The sequence below is a fragment of the Lissotriton helveticus genome, chromosome 8 (assembly GCF_964261635.1).
Source record: "Lissotriton helveticus chromosome 8, aLisHel1.1, whole genome shotgun sequence".
Classification (NCBI taxonomy): domain Eukaryota; kingdom Metazoa; phylum Chordata; class Amphibia; order Caudata; family Salamandridae; genus Lissotriton; species Lissotriton helveticus.
In genome coordinates, this window is record NC_136069.1 from 1,255,008,170 (window position 1) to 1,255,022,364 (window position 14,195).

At 45.3% G+C, this 14,195-nt stretch overlaps 1 protein-coding gene across 2 annotated transcripts in view; it reads left to right on the forward strand.

The window, feature by feature from the left end:
- The window catches only part of GABRB3 (gamma-aminobutyric acid type A receptor subunit beta3), a 968,583-nt gene that overhangs the window by 560,522 nt on the left and 393,866 nt on the right, over positions 1-14,195 (forward strand). The window lies entirely within an intron of this gene.

A 14,195-nucleotide genomic window follows, 5' to 3' on the forward strand; every position in this document is an offset into this window, starting at 1 on the left:
CCTGTGGAGTCAGTACAGATATTGGGTGTCAGGCGTAGTCTGTGAAGGTCATGTAGGATTGCTATCTTTCTGTCTCCTTATCCGTGATTGGCACAGAGCGTTAGTTATGGTTTAAGCAGCGATCAGGGAGACAGGAAGTCTACTCCAGCACTCTGGTTGTCTCATGTGTCGCTCTCTTGCCTCCTTTTTTGAGGCACAGTGTGCCTTTGGTGATTTAACAGCGATAAGGGAGGCCCACTGCAGAGCTTGCCTGAGCTCTGGTGTAGTTGCCAAACCAGTCTACTTTTCTGAGATTCCCCTTCCATTTGGACACAGTAGACGGGTTCCTCTGGCGAGTGTCTTCCTGCATGGGTATCTTACACTTCCCTCTTTCAACAGGGTAGACAAGATCTGCTACAGGGGCAGTCCAATGGCTTCTCCAGAAGCTCTTTGCAGACTTTCCAGGTGATGTTCCCTCACCTCTGGGAGACTCGATAGCAACACTAGACTTGAATCACAGGAATTCCTCTGTGACTCTTTGGGTACCAACTCTGTGGTCAATGAGATAACTGGAACCAAGTGGGGAAGTTTCAGCCCCACTTTTATAGTCCTTTTGTAGTCAGTGAATGTGGATGCCACTGTCAGGTTTCTGAAACCGCTTCATAGCAGTTCCCTCTCTTAGTGTATCACGTCTCTGCAGAACAGACACAGTCTTTGTTTCAGATGACAGTTTGGACAGCAGGGTTTCTCAAACAGAGGCACCCAAAACACGAAAACAATCACATGTGAAGATCTTACACCTGGCAGCCATCAACCTTTGGAAGTACAACCTCTGATAGGAAGACAAACTAGCAGGCTCTACATGAATGGTTTCCTCAGCACAACAAAGTGCTTAGTAAGAGAAAATTAGCAGGCATTTTCTAAAATGGTCACCGCGGCATTATTAAAACTGTCCTATCTTTGTTTTCCTATGTCTCACTGTCTGAAACAAGACCCAAAGCTCAGCAATGTGATACATACACTTTAGAAGTCTGTGGTGGCTGTCCCTCAGACGTCATCTTGTGTCATGCTCCTCTCATGCTTTATCAGGTGTGATCCGAAATGGGCAACCCAAACTACCCTTGAGGGCTCGGGCAAAGTAAATGATAGGGTAAAAGTGCCTTCAAGGGATTTATTCAAGTATTCTGATTTACACTGCTACCTTCCTGTCACATTGTTTGTATATTTTTTATAAAAAGTACCCTAATTTGACTAAGATAAAAGTGAATATTTTTCTATATGCACCCGTCTTTGTTCTTTATTTTCTCAGTATACTTTTGCATTATGATTAAGATCATGCATGTTACATGTCTCTATTTGTGATTTGTGCACTATATTACACTGAGGTATCAAATAGTTGGAATTAACTACCACTCAAGGAAATCATTCATCCGGCTTTGCAATTTAATTATACAAATAATTCAAATCAGAATACTTGAAAAAATCCCTTGAAGGCACTTTTACCGTAGGAGTAAGATCAGGGGTGAACTTCACCCCTTCTGCAGAGCTATCCTTCTATTCACAGTGCAAGAAGTTTGGGAATGTTTCTCTGTCCTCACCTACCTCTGCCATTACCCGGATGTTAATTGTCAAATCTCTCCAGAGATATGGCTTCAGGAACACCAATCTAGGTTCTCGTGTGGCACATGTGTCCATCGGGTAGCTGCATTAAGAGACATTCACCATCATATTGTAAGGGCAACACCTATCCTCTAAAGCTCTGGGGCAAATGGCCTTTAACACCAATACCTTCTTACACTTGTAGTACCCAGTCAGTGTAATTTTCTGAGCATACCGCTCCATCATTAGATCAAGACTAGGCTGATTTTTTCTGCCTTACTCATACACTACTTCATCAGCTTTCTGAGGTCAATTCACAAATTCCACCACATCTCGTGTAGAGGACTCAGGATTTCATTCCCAACCATCTCTATCTGAGGTGAATTGGCTTCTATCAGGATGTTCACACTGAAGTCAACGGCTTTGAACCTTCTCCCTTCTGTGGAATGTTCCAGTAGCAAAAAAAGGACATGGGAGGAGAATATTCCTAGTTACTCCTAAGTTTCTAGGGTAGAGTTCCTATCATGCTTTTAATGGTCGTGTTAAAACGTTCCACCAACATATTGGTCTGAAGATGGTACACTGTGGAGAAGTGGCAGGTCACGCCTGGTTGCTCACACATCTCTCTTGTGTATGAGGAGACAAAATTCATTCCGCTGTCAGAAATCACCAACCTGGGGAATCTGACTTGTGAAAAGTTACGTAGAAATGTCCTTGCATCTACCTTAACAGTTATGCTTCTCAGAGCTAGCCTGGTCCATCTCAATCAATATGTACGTGATGCCTGTAGCATACAGGGCGTCAAAGGAAACATCAAAGACAATGCCCACACACTCAAATGGCATATTTACTACAGGCAATGGCACTAATGGGTCTGTGGGCTTACCACCTTACTTAATACTCTCTTGACTAGCTGAATTGGTCCAGCAGAACTGCAGTGTGTCTTAAGGCATACCCAACAAATAGAAGAGATGGTCCAATCTGTTCTGGGTCTTTTTTGATGCATAAGTGCACCATTAAAAGACCCTCTTGAGCCAGTTAGATCAGAAAATTCTTGTGCACTAGAGGAACCACTATTCTTTTGCTGTATCGCAGTTTGTCTTACCTGCCAGTGTAATGCTTCTCAAACACATATTTGCTGAGCTGCTCCTGGAGTTATTTCCAAAGTCTTACAAGTGTAGGGAAATAAACTTGTACCTAAATGAATTTATCCAGGGTTGGTTCTCCAGTAGTTAACAAACCCTGCAGCTGTGGAACGACCCAGACTCCCAACACCAGGTCTTCTTTGGGTGTACTCATCCTCCTTCGCGAATGAAGGAGGAATGATGGGTGTCAGAACCTGTATCTTTTACACTACCGAGAGTGAGAGAAAGTCGGGTCAGTTGCACTCTCCCACTTACAATGCTTTCACACACAAGCAACTGATGCCTTACCAGTTTTCCCAAGGAACTCTGGGCTTCTTGTTGGGTCAGGATGTTGTGTTTTACCTCTGCCCTATCCTGCAAGATGGGGTTATCCAGAGATGTTGGAGTAGACGCCTCACTCACTTACTGTGACATGCTTCATCATTGGCGCCTATCCACACCCGGGTAAGATGATACTACCCGGGCGGACTCAACCATAGATGGAATGGGAGTTCCTAGATAAAGCAAAACTGGATAAGCAGGGATCCAGGTGAGTGATATTTAAAAATACTTCAAGGTATACCAAAGGGCTATGCTTTATTAGGAGGGTACATGGGGTATGAATAAAAATGAGTTACTGGGTTTTATTGAATACAATCATTCAGTTGTACCCCTGTTACTGTGCCAACTTGTTTCGGCCCTCTCAAGAAGCCCAATCGGGTCTGACACCTTCATCAGGGCTATGTTTAGTGAATCCCTGCTATTTTACTGTGCACGCACACACCATGCACTTTTGTGAGGCCTAATGCTCTCACCTGTCTTGATTTTTTTTCAGTAGATTTTCTATGAAAGGAGAGACAGAGAAACAAATATCCATCCTGACTTATTTCATGCATCTCATACATTCTTAATGTTGGGCCATTTTCTTGCGTATTACATATATCTTTGATCTGTGGTTGACTATCTGGCACCAATCTTCCTTGTGAATTTCCCTTTTTTAAAATCAGTGAATTTAGTGATCCTGTCACATTTACGCTGCTGTGCTTTGTGATACAATTCTATTAAACGTTGTGTTCTTTTTTTATGGAGTATTTATGCTAGGTACAGGTTCATTTTCATGGGTGGTGGTTGGTCTGTGTTGTCCGTTTGATATTCAATCCTCTTTCAAAGGCCTCCATGTTGTTTCATTCATACTCAGTCACACTAGTGCTTACCCACTGGTATTACTTTTCAAGGAGCATGTGGTTCAGGCAGGTGGTGCTACCTTGTAGTCAAACACTTGAAGGGAGAGAACAGGTGTGTAAATATGTGGTGGGTTGCCTGCACAACAGTATTCATACATAGTATTTTGTTTACTGGAACCTTTTTATTTAAGTCCTCTTCTATGCTTGTATCGTTGGCATTTAAATATCCAGCAGTATGACAGTGTTCAGCAGTGCAGAGAGTGCCCTCTCCTCTGGCGCTCATGAGTTTGGATCCTTAGGTGCGATGCTGAGCTGCTTGTGAGGGATGTGCGAGAACCCTGTGACGCAGTCTCTCTGTTAAGCTGCACTGCTAGTCTCTTCCAGTGATCAGAGCTGCTCCCACTTGGCAGACACAAAACGTAAGTTGCTCTTCATCATTTCAGGGGGATGATGGTTTGATCTTCTAACTCCCCACCGGGACTCCAACGAGGGTTTGCTGACCATGGAGGCGTCTTGGTGAACCTCAGGGGACCATGTCAGGTGCTACTCACAGCGTGCAGGTTCGATCCGCGGGTCACAGCAGTCTTCTGAGTGAGGACCCGAGCTTTAGGCCAGAGTGATACTAGTCGCCACTCCTGCCGCAGTAATCATGATCTGGGTGCAGACTCATGATGTGATCGCTGTTGGAAAGTGGGTTATTTGTAGGGGTAAATGTAGGTCTTCCACTGGCAATAAGGCCACTAACACATGGTAGGACTCAGCATAGGTCTTAGGAAATTATTCCTATGCTCAACCCTTGGTAGCTTGGCTGCGAGCAGGCAGGCTTAACTTCAAAGACAGGTATGTAAAGCATTTAAAAACACCAATTCAGGTAATAATTAAGACACAACACATAATAAAAATCTATTATCAATTGATAAAAGTAGGGAATATTTTTATCTTTAAAATGACACCAAAACGACAAAAATTCAATGTAGGGAATGGGAGATATGAATTTTTAAAGATTTAGCAAAATATTGAAATTTAGAAGATTATAGCACCATATTGGAATACCTGATTGTGATAGACTGGGTCAAAGTCAAAGTTTCAGGCTGACCGCGATGGAGCCCTGAGCGGCTACAGCTCGCGGCAGGTCCTGGTCTCAGTTTCTACTTTCACACTTAGAAACTTTTCTGTAGCTTTTCTCCCCAAGGTCCCTCGAAGTTCCCAGCCAGTCCGGATCCGGTGAGGGTTCGCCAGATTGCCTTTCGATGAGCTCCCGGTCAACTTTCCTGGAGCTGACTTAGAAACGTTTTCTTTAGCGCTTCAGCGGGGCGACTCAGGAATCCAGGCCGACACGTGATGGAAGGCAGGCGGCTTGCCATTCGTGGTTGCTCCCGGTCACCTTTTCTATGAGCGGACTTAGAAAGTTTTCTGAAGCTTTTTCTCGCGGGGTCTCTCGATGCTCTCCATGTAACCTAATTCGGTGAGGGTTCGCAGGCTTCAGGTTTCTTCTAGTCCCGGTCAAACTCTGGAAGTTGACCCGATGGAGCTTTTAGCGGGACAAACCAAAATGGCTTGGCTGGCTCGCGGTTGAAGGCAGGTGGCCTGGCTAGCCAAGTTGAGTTGCTCCCTCTATGGAGCTTTTTTCCAAAGTTGCTCCAAAGTTCTCCAAACTTCTTGAACTTCTTCCTGCAGTTCCTCAAGGGGTCCCAACTTGTCTAAAACTCACTCCAAGGGCCTTGAAGCTCCAAGATGGTCCTTGAAAGTTGAGGTCTTTAGTTCCCCCAATCCACTGGTACAAAACCCTTACAAATCCACTGGTGGTTCTCCAAGGTGCGGATTTAGAAGTTGATGTTCCAGATGAGCTCTTTTAACCTGTAGCTTTCAGGGATTCCACTCTTTAGTTCTATTTAAGCAAAATAATCCACAGGGTTGTAGTTTCAGATGGTACAGTTTTCAGAGGTCAGGCCTCAGAAATCTTTGCACAGCATTCTTCTCAGCTTGGCAATGTATTGCTTCAGTAAGTTTCAAGCAGCAGATCTGGAGGGCTCCGACCCTCTCAGATACTTATTTCAAGTTCTCTGGGTCAGGCAGGAGGTCACTCCTGACCAATGGGAGCAGGGTAATTCCTCAAAGATATGACCACATCCTGTAGAGTGTGCCATTATTTTGTCCCAGAGTGCACCAAATGTTCCAAATCTATAATGGCTAATTTTCCAGCAAGGAGGTAAGAGCTGGCTAAACACACCCCTAGGATGGCTAATTAACTTAGACTCTCTCCCTGCATCTGCTCATACCTTCCTTGATCCTACCATCTGCCTAAGGAGGAAAGTTCAGAGTTGTAATTTACACTGTCCTCTGCTCTCCTCTTTGAAGGACATAGTTTACGACTCCCCCCCTGGCCTGGCATTCCTATGGAACAGCACACTGCCCTGCCAGCATAGCTGGTTGACCCCAGGGGCTTTTTATCACCTCTTCAAGGCAGCCTGGCTAGTCCACCTTACTCTAACCAATCAGGGCAGCCACTGGAAGCCTGAATCTGGACTTACAAACAAGAAAGTCTTATAACTACTTGAATGTATACTATAGAAGAAATTCAACAATATCATATTGTTGAATTTATTAATACCATTCGGGAAAGTCTTTGAATGGCACTTCTAGCCCTCTCCTTTTAAGAGTTATTAATCAATAACTTCCTACAATGTTAACCTATGTAGCAGGGGATTTGCAATGGGAAAAATGACTTGGGCCATTTTTCCAGTTCCAGGACTTACAAAAACATATTTTATAATTATTTTGCTTATATCTACAGGACCCCCACCTCATGTGCAACTTTAGGGGTTCTGAAACTGTAGAAATATTGCAGATCCTCTCTCCACAGTGCTCCTAGCATCAAAGTCGAATTTTAGCAGCACTTTATCACAATGTGGGGAGTGAAAAGTGAAATTTCACTTAACCCAGGGCATATAAAACTCATTTTATAAGGTTGTACATTATACATATCTGACCCCCCCACACCTGGGACACCTAGGGGAGACCCTGGGGATTCCTAATATGCCACAACATTTTAGGTTATCCATTCTTAAGTGCCCCTAACCACAAAGTCGAGTTTGGGCACAAATTACTTTTTAAAAGCAGTTCTGGCACCCAGGGCTGCTTTTAAACTGACCTCAGGCTTCAGCAGTGCATACATCCAAGTGCAAAAAGAGCTGCTGGCCCCTAAACTGCCAAGCCATAGGGTACTAGGGACTTCTAGGTAGTTTCAGTCGCCCTGCCCCATTATATATAAGGAGCTTATAGGGTAGGTAATGCCAATAACAGGGGTACCCCACCATACCATTGTGTACCCCAGTGTATGTAGATGTTTTAACTGTATTCTAATGTGCCTCTTTTAGCATAGCACTCGCCCTGGGCCTGGTTAGGCAGAACCCAGGGTCAGTCAGAGTCAGTTACCACCAGTATCAATCAGCAAAAAGTTGGGTGGTGCCCAGGGCACAGGATGACTTTGCAACAATCGCCCTCACTACGAAGACCCCTCCTGGCATACGAGGTCGCCGGTCTCCGCAGACACAAGTCCTGCACTCCTGGCCCAAAATCAGTTCACTAGACAATCCCTTCTGGCATGCATGGTCATTGTGGTGCGGCATGGTGCTTTCCGCCCAGCACCTCCATATGGCTCAGAACAAGGCAACCCTTTACTGGCATACGATACTGCACACGGGCAATGTCTTACACCTCTCCCTGGGAATCCTCGTGGAGGGTTCCCCACTGGACCTTGCTCCCTTCAACACTCTCCTCTCCCTCAAAGGGCACACTGGTGATAGCAAGCAGGAAGGTGATGGTAAGTCAGGATTCAGGGCAGGTGATCTTGGTGTCTTGGGTGATGTCCACTCATCCTGTTGGGAAAATTAGTAGGCCTTGGCCCACAGTCCTGGTCACAGACAGAAATCTTATAGAGCTTCCCCATCTCATGCAGCCATGTGTTGCAGCTTGACAGATGATGACACATTTTTGGAGAGTCAATCTTCTCTTCTTATAGTCTTTTTCCAGACACCAAATGTGATTTAGGGTCTTAGTCTTTGAAGTTTTATGTTGGAGTTCTGCTTCTTTTGAAGTGGACACTTTCCACTTTGTTTTCTCATGAAATATGTCTGTCACAGCCGACAATACTCCTAAGCTGATTGTCCCATAACACAGTCCATAGGAGTGACCAGAGTTCACACCTGCATGTCACTCAAAGTGAAATGTACAGCAAAAGCTAATCCAAGATATCCTTCACTGCTCTTTAAGATTCCCTTATCAGCCCATCTCCCTTCCTGAGATGTGCCCAAGCCCCTTCCTTGTGATCTATCTCTGAATTGAAGAGTATATTTTTTAAAGTATAAAGAGTCTTTCCTTTTCCCCCCATTGTGTGTCCCTCCAAGCTCACAGGAATACAACAATAAAAACATCTATCTGGGGGATTCCTCTACTCCTAATGTCTTCACCAGGCAGGCCCGTGCTTCCCAAAATGGAAGTCAAGGTCCTCCATATAATGTGCCATTGCTGGCACTTAGTGTACATGCACAGCACACTTGCATTCAGTAAACACACTCAGTCTGTGTGCACTGTTCAGCACTGAAGCCTTTCTTCATTTAACCAGGGTGTGTTATTTACAAACACACACTGCCAACATACTCTCACCATGGGCGTGCTGCACAACTCTTCACCCTTCATGTATTGTAATTCACACAAGCACACCTACTCGAGCACATGCTTTCATTTTGAATGCATAATATAGGCAACAGGAGAAACCTGTAAACTCAGCTGAGACCTGGGTGATATATAGTACTATACAACAATGTCTTAACAGGTATTAGTTACACGATTAATTTTGAAAAAATAAGTACATTTTAAAGAAAACTAGAAGCACCAATGATTGATTACGGTGGTTCTATTTTAAATAAATGAACAAAAAGAGCTGAAAGGCAGCATCAACGTTACTCTGATAATGTGCAATAAATATATAATGAACACATGGTGCTTGTGGAGAAAACAGTGAGTGGCACAGGTGAAACATGTGTGAAAGTGACAGAAAATGGGCATTGATTTCAACTGATATTAAACATGGGGTAGCGATAGCAGGCTTTTACAAAGTCATTTTATAAGTCAGAGACTGTGAATCCACTGATTTGTGTCAGCAGCGTTTCAACCATCATTATTTACAGGTGATCATCAGGACAAAAATGTACACAAATGATTGGTTGCTGTCTGATGGTTGTCCTAGAATGTTTTGGAACTGCTGGAGCGGCTTGCCGGAGCCCTGAGGGGTCTAGGTCGGATATGATTTTTGTGTGTGCTGGGCACAAAAATTAGGATACCGGTGAAAACGACAGTTGAATTACTCTGCGCAGTGATTCACCTCTGTAAAACCATTCAGGGGACATTCCTTTTGGTACATTTGCATACTATGCAGTTCATATCCCTATGTTCATGTCCTGATTCTGTGATTATTAGAGAACTACGCTTACCATGGCATTGTATTTCTGTAAGACGCTGGTCCTTACGCTACATTTGGCATACCAAGGGCCCTATTATGTAGAGGGTGCACTTACCCTGTTTGTGCCATGTGCACCTTAAAACAGGGCACCTAGCGCAAGCAGGGAACGTGCCCCATGTTACATAGAGTGCGCTGCCCCCAGAGTAGCCGCGATCTTGCACTGCCCGGGGGGAAGCGCATCCAAGTGAAAAATGTGCAGCTTTGAAGAAGCGGCTCCGTGTTTAATTATACAGGCGGCAACCCCCCTGAACATTTAAAGGGGATTAGAAGTGACTGCACTCGCCTGCAAAGGGCTGTCTGGGGTGTTGTATAGCTCCTATATATCCTTATATCGTGTTAAGTTAGCATAGGTACATTTGAGATTTAAACGCCATTTTTCCTTTCTTGCAACTTCTGCACACGACCCTTAATTGTTGACTTAGCTTTCAACCTAGTGGTTTGCCGTGGTGTATGTGAGAATAATATGTTATTGCTCTGATATCAGTTTTGTTTAATAAACCATGTCTGCACGGAGAGTGCTGAAGTTTCAGGAGCAACACGATATGGAATTGTTATGAGGTCTGATCTCCACGCCTTCATAGTCATAACACAAGTGCAGCCTTTGCCAACTTGGGCTTGAGGCGGGATTGATATTGCTTTGCACGAGAATAGTTAACACACTTGATGCGGTGCACATGCAGAGAGAGCTGGTGTATGCTGATGTGATTCCTTTCATGCTAGGACACTAAGGTATGGGCCCGCCCTAAAACAACCCAAAGAGACCTTCTTAGCTAATAATATAATATATGTGTTAGGGAGGGTGAGATATAAGTGTTGTTAACTCTTATTCATTACAGCATGTTAACATGCTGTCACCATTCGCTTTTTATGTCTTGGTAACTATGCTGATAACTTTGCTACTGATAATAAGTATACTTGTATTATCTAAGATACTGCGCCTGAGAAGACGGCATTAGTAAATAAACATTTCAAATGCACATGTGTCTTCTTTACTCCATGTTCTGGTTTGTAATGATAATATAACGAAAGAGTGTTCATGAGTCCCACGTACCCTGAGGTACTGTAAGTTCATGTTCTGGTTTGTCTAAACATTGGGAGTTTTGATATGTCCAATGAAACACTGTAGCTAGCTCGGTAAGGGGTGAGTTGGTTGCTAAGGTAAGTTTTGGGACACCCTAATTTGCCGAGGTTCCACTCCTCTGTGCACAGTTCTGTGTGAGTACAGAAACCCTGCAACATGGCGCCCAACGGTTTCGGTGGTCTTATATCATGACACTCGAGTAGTTTATCGTTCATGCCTTAACCCCTTCACATCCGTTTCCGGAAAACGGGGTGTCGGTGAAACCTACCTATTTTTTGAAATAGGTCTTTATTCAAGCTTGATTCTTTCTCAAACGGTTTCTTTGAATTACTACCCAGTTGTGCTACAAAGTATTCTTTGTGTGTTCTTGTTTCCAGTGTTGACATGGCGGCGGTGGCTATTGCGCAGCATAGTCGCGTAGCGGTACGCAATCATCTTCAGACGTACCAAGTCCCAGTAGATGGGATGGCTGTGATTTTCGTGGTATGTGCAGATCCGGCGTTTCCTTACGAGTTGTTTTACTCTTGGGTTACGTTTCCGGCTGTGGACGCTAATTCTGGTTTGTTCCACTCCTACACCGCCTCGGATGTCCCGGCTGAATATACGCCGTACAGGGCATTGGAAATACCTATTGATCATTGGCAGCATCGAGTTTGGTTTGATGGCGCCCTCCCCCACTCTTTGTCAGCTGCGAGGTTAGGTCCACTCTCGATTCCAGGTACAAATTGGCCTGCGTTGGGTGGCTTTACCCCGCACCCGAATCACGGGGCTTGTACCCTGGCAGAAATTCGCAGGCTACATGTTGTTTCCATTTCCGTGATTCGTGCTTTAGTGCAATACATCGGTCGACATCTTCCTGGTGGTCCCCAGGGGGGTGCGGCCGCTCCCATGGAACGAGGCGGAATGCGTCTCAATCCAGTGATGGTTAATTCGGTTTTTGGTGCGCGTCCTGTTGACAACGATGACTTCCCATTCTGGCTAGCAGAGAAGTTTGATCAACTGGAGGCGGTTTTTCCGAATTCTACTCCTGCTGATAAACATAGAATGTTAACGATTACTCTACCGAAGGATATAACTCCTGAACTTGCTGACTGTGAAAGCTGGGGAAAAACGTTTGCGGCAGTTTATACGAGGTGCTTCGGCACCCCGTCTATGAATGCTCTGCCTGAAATCATTAGACGTGTTCAGAATGATCACGGTCCAGAGGCAGCGGTTGAATTGGGTATGCGCCTGTGTGGTTCTTTTGAGATTGTAAGTGATCTCATTCTCTCCAATGTTAAAGGAGATGCAGTTAACTTTCAGGTGTCGAATGCTTTGGCTGCTCTGCCCGATGCCGACAAACCCCGCCAGTTAGCAAAGATTGTGGTGGCCGCTTATAAGACAATTGGCCGCACAAGTAGAGGTCTGAAATATTTTCCAGTGAAGGATAAAAAACAACCTCAGGGACAATCTGCAGTGACAGATGTCCAGCCCAAGTCCAAAAAACAGAATTGGCCTAAAAAACAGACACAGGGGAAGCAGACTAGGCAAACTCAGGATTCTGTTCCTGCAATACAAGCTCCTGCGCCGGCAGACAGAGTTTATGATTTGCGCGATCGCGCGATGATTAAATCACCTGATCGTTTTCAGGGTTCTGATCAACGCTCTCCTCGTTCCTTTCAGGAAACATCGGCCCAGAAGACCGGTGGTGGAGGAGGGGGTGGACGTGGACGTGGTGGCCAGCAAGGACGTGGTCGGTCCCGCCAGACAGACGGCGCAGTGAAGCAGGAGGATTCTACGCCTAAGCGTCCGCAGTTTGCGAAGAAGAAAGTCGCGGCCTTAACAGCGCATAGATATGCCACAGATAGTGAGAACGCGGCTTCGGAATCTGACGTGGGCTCTGACCTTGCTGGACAGCGCGGCGGAGATTACCATAGTCAGAGAGGCGCTCCGTCCACTACTGAGGGTGACAGCGACTGAAGTTTTTGTTGTAATAGAAACAGCCGATACGAGATTAGCTCCCCCTGAAAGACTTTTTGAAATTGTCCTGTTAATTGAAGGTGACATACAGCGTACTGTCAGAGGGGTATTTTGGGAGAACCTTTCGTCTACGTACGACATTTTGCTTTCCGAGGCTGACTGGCCCCCACCTTTTGTGCTCGCAGCGCCGCGAGGGGAGGAGGTAATCCTTCCCAGTTTCGCGCACACTGTCTCGACTGAGCATGCGCAGCATTTTGCAGAAGAGTGGGCTCGGGCTCTTGCACCGGCTCTCTACCGCAACCAATGTGGTTGGGACAAATTGTCCCCATGCCACGAAATTCCTTTGCGGTCTGAGCCGCAGCCTCAGCCTCAATATCCCATACGGCGTGAAGCTAAAGCGGCCGTCGCAGAAATCCTTGAACAATTGGAATATCAGGGAGTTATTGAAACGTGTGTGTCACCAATGAATAATCCCCTTTTTACTGTGACCAAACCTGACGGATCATATCGTTTGGTATTGGATTACCGGCATTTGAACTCGCATTGCCGTAACTGTGCAGTACAGAATACTCACGGCTCTGCCCTAGTGGATAGTCTAGTGCGTAAGCGTTTCAAGACAACGCTTGACATTTCCAATGGTTTTTATGCCCACAGACTGGATGGCTTTAGCTCCCAATGGACAAGTTTTACGTCCGCTGGTGTGCAAAAATGCTTCCGGCGACTCCCTATGGGCTACAAAAATAGTCCTGGGGTCTTCACCTCCAGAATAGTCACACTATTGGAGGGAATCGATCCGGATGCATGTTCTTATGTGGATGATATTTATCTCACAGACGACGAAATTTGGATGCATCTGTGTCGAGTGAATTCCATAATTTGTACCTTTGCAGACATGGGTTACAAATTTAATTTTGCAAAATCGCACATTGCAGAACACACAGTGTTGTTTTTGGGCTATGAGCTCAACAATGAAGGTAGAGGTTTGGCTCCTCACTTCTTAGAGAAGTGCGCACAATTGCGCGCTCCAACAACACTGAAAAAATTACAATCTTTACTGGGCTTTTTGAATTTCGGCAGAACTTACATTCCGGATTATGCCCAGCGTATCAAGCCTTTGTATGCTTTGATACAACCAACTTTCTCTAAATCATGCTGGCTGCCTGAGCATTCAGCCATTTTGCAATCCTTGCAGGCTGATCTGCTCGCTTCTAAATATTTACTGACTCGTGATAACCACACCAACCTGGTAATAAGAATAATTCCTGGGACGGTGGGTTTCACATACCTCACTTTTAATGAAGGTGACACAGTACCTATTGCTTACAAGTCACACTTGTACACTTCGGCTGAGATGCGGTTTCCCACAGTGGAAAAGGTTTTAACTGCTGTACAGATGGCTATTCTAAAGGAACGAGCACTGTCTCAGGGGAAACGCATGCTAGTGGTAACACCCTGTCCTCACTTGGAGGCAGTCACAAAAGCCAGTGTACCGAATTCAAAGGCTTTGCACCCTCGGTGGATTCAGTGGGCTGCGTCATTGTCATCCACGGATGTCATGTTTATTTTTGACGCTTCCTTACGGTCGCAGGAGTACTTGCAGTATGAATTCGTTCATCCTGCTCCTCTGGCTATGCGACCTTTGGAGGACTTCCATTGCATCATTTACACTGATGGGTCGGCGCAGGTTGCGCATGGCTCTAAACATGCCTACGTTTCCGCATGCGCCATTGTGGTCGGTGCTATGTTGA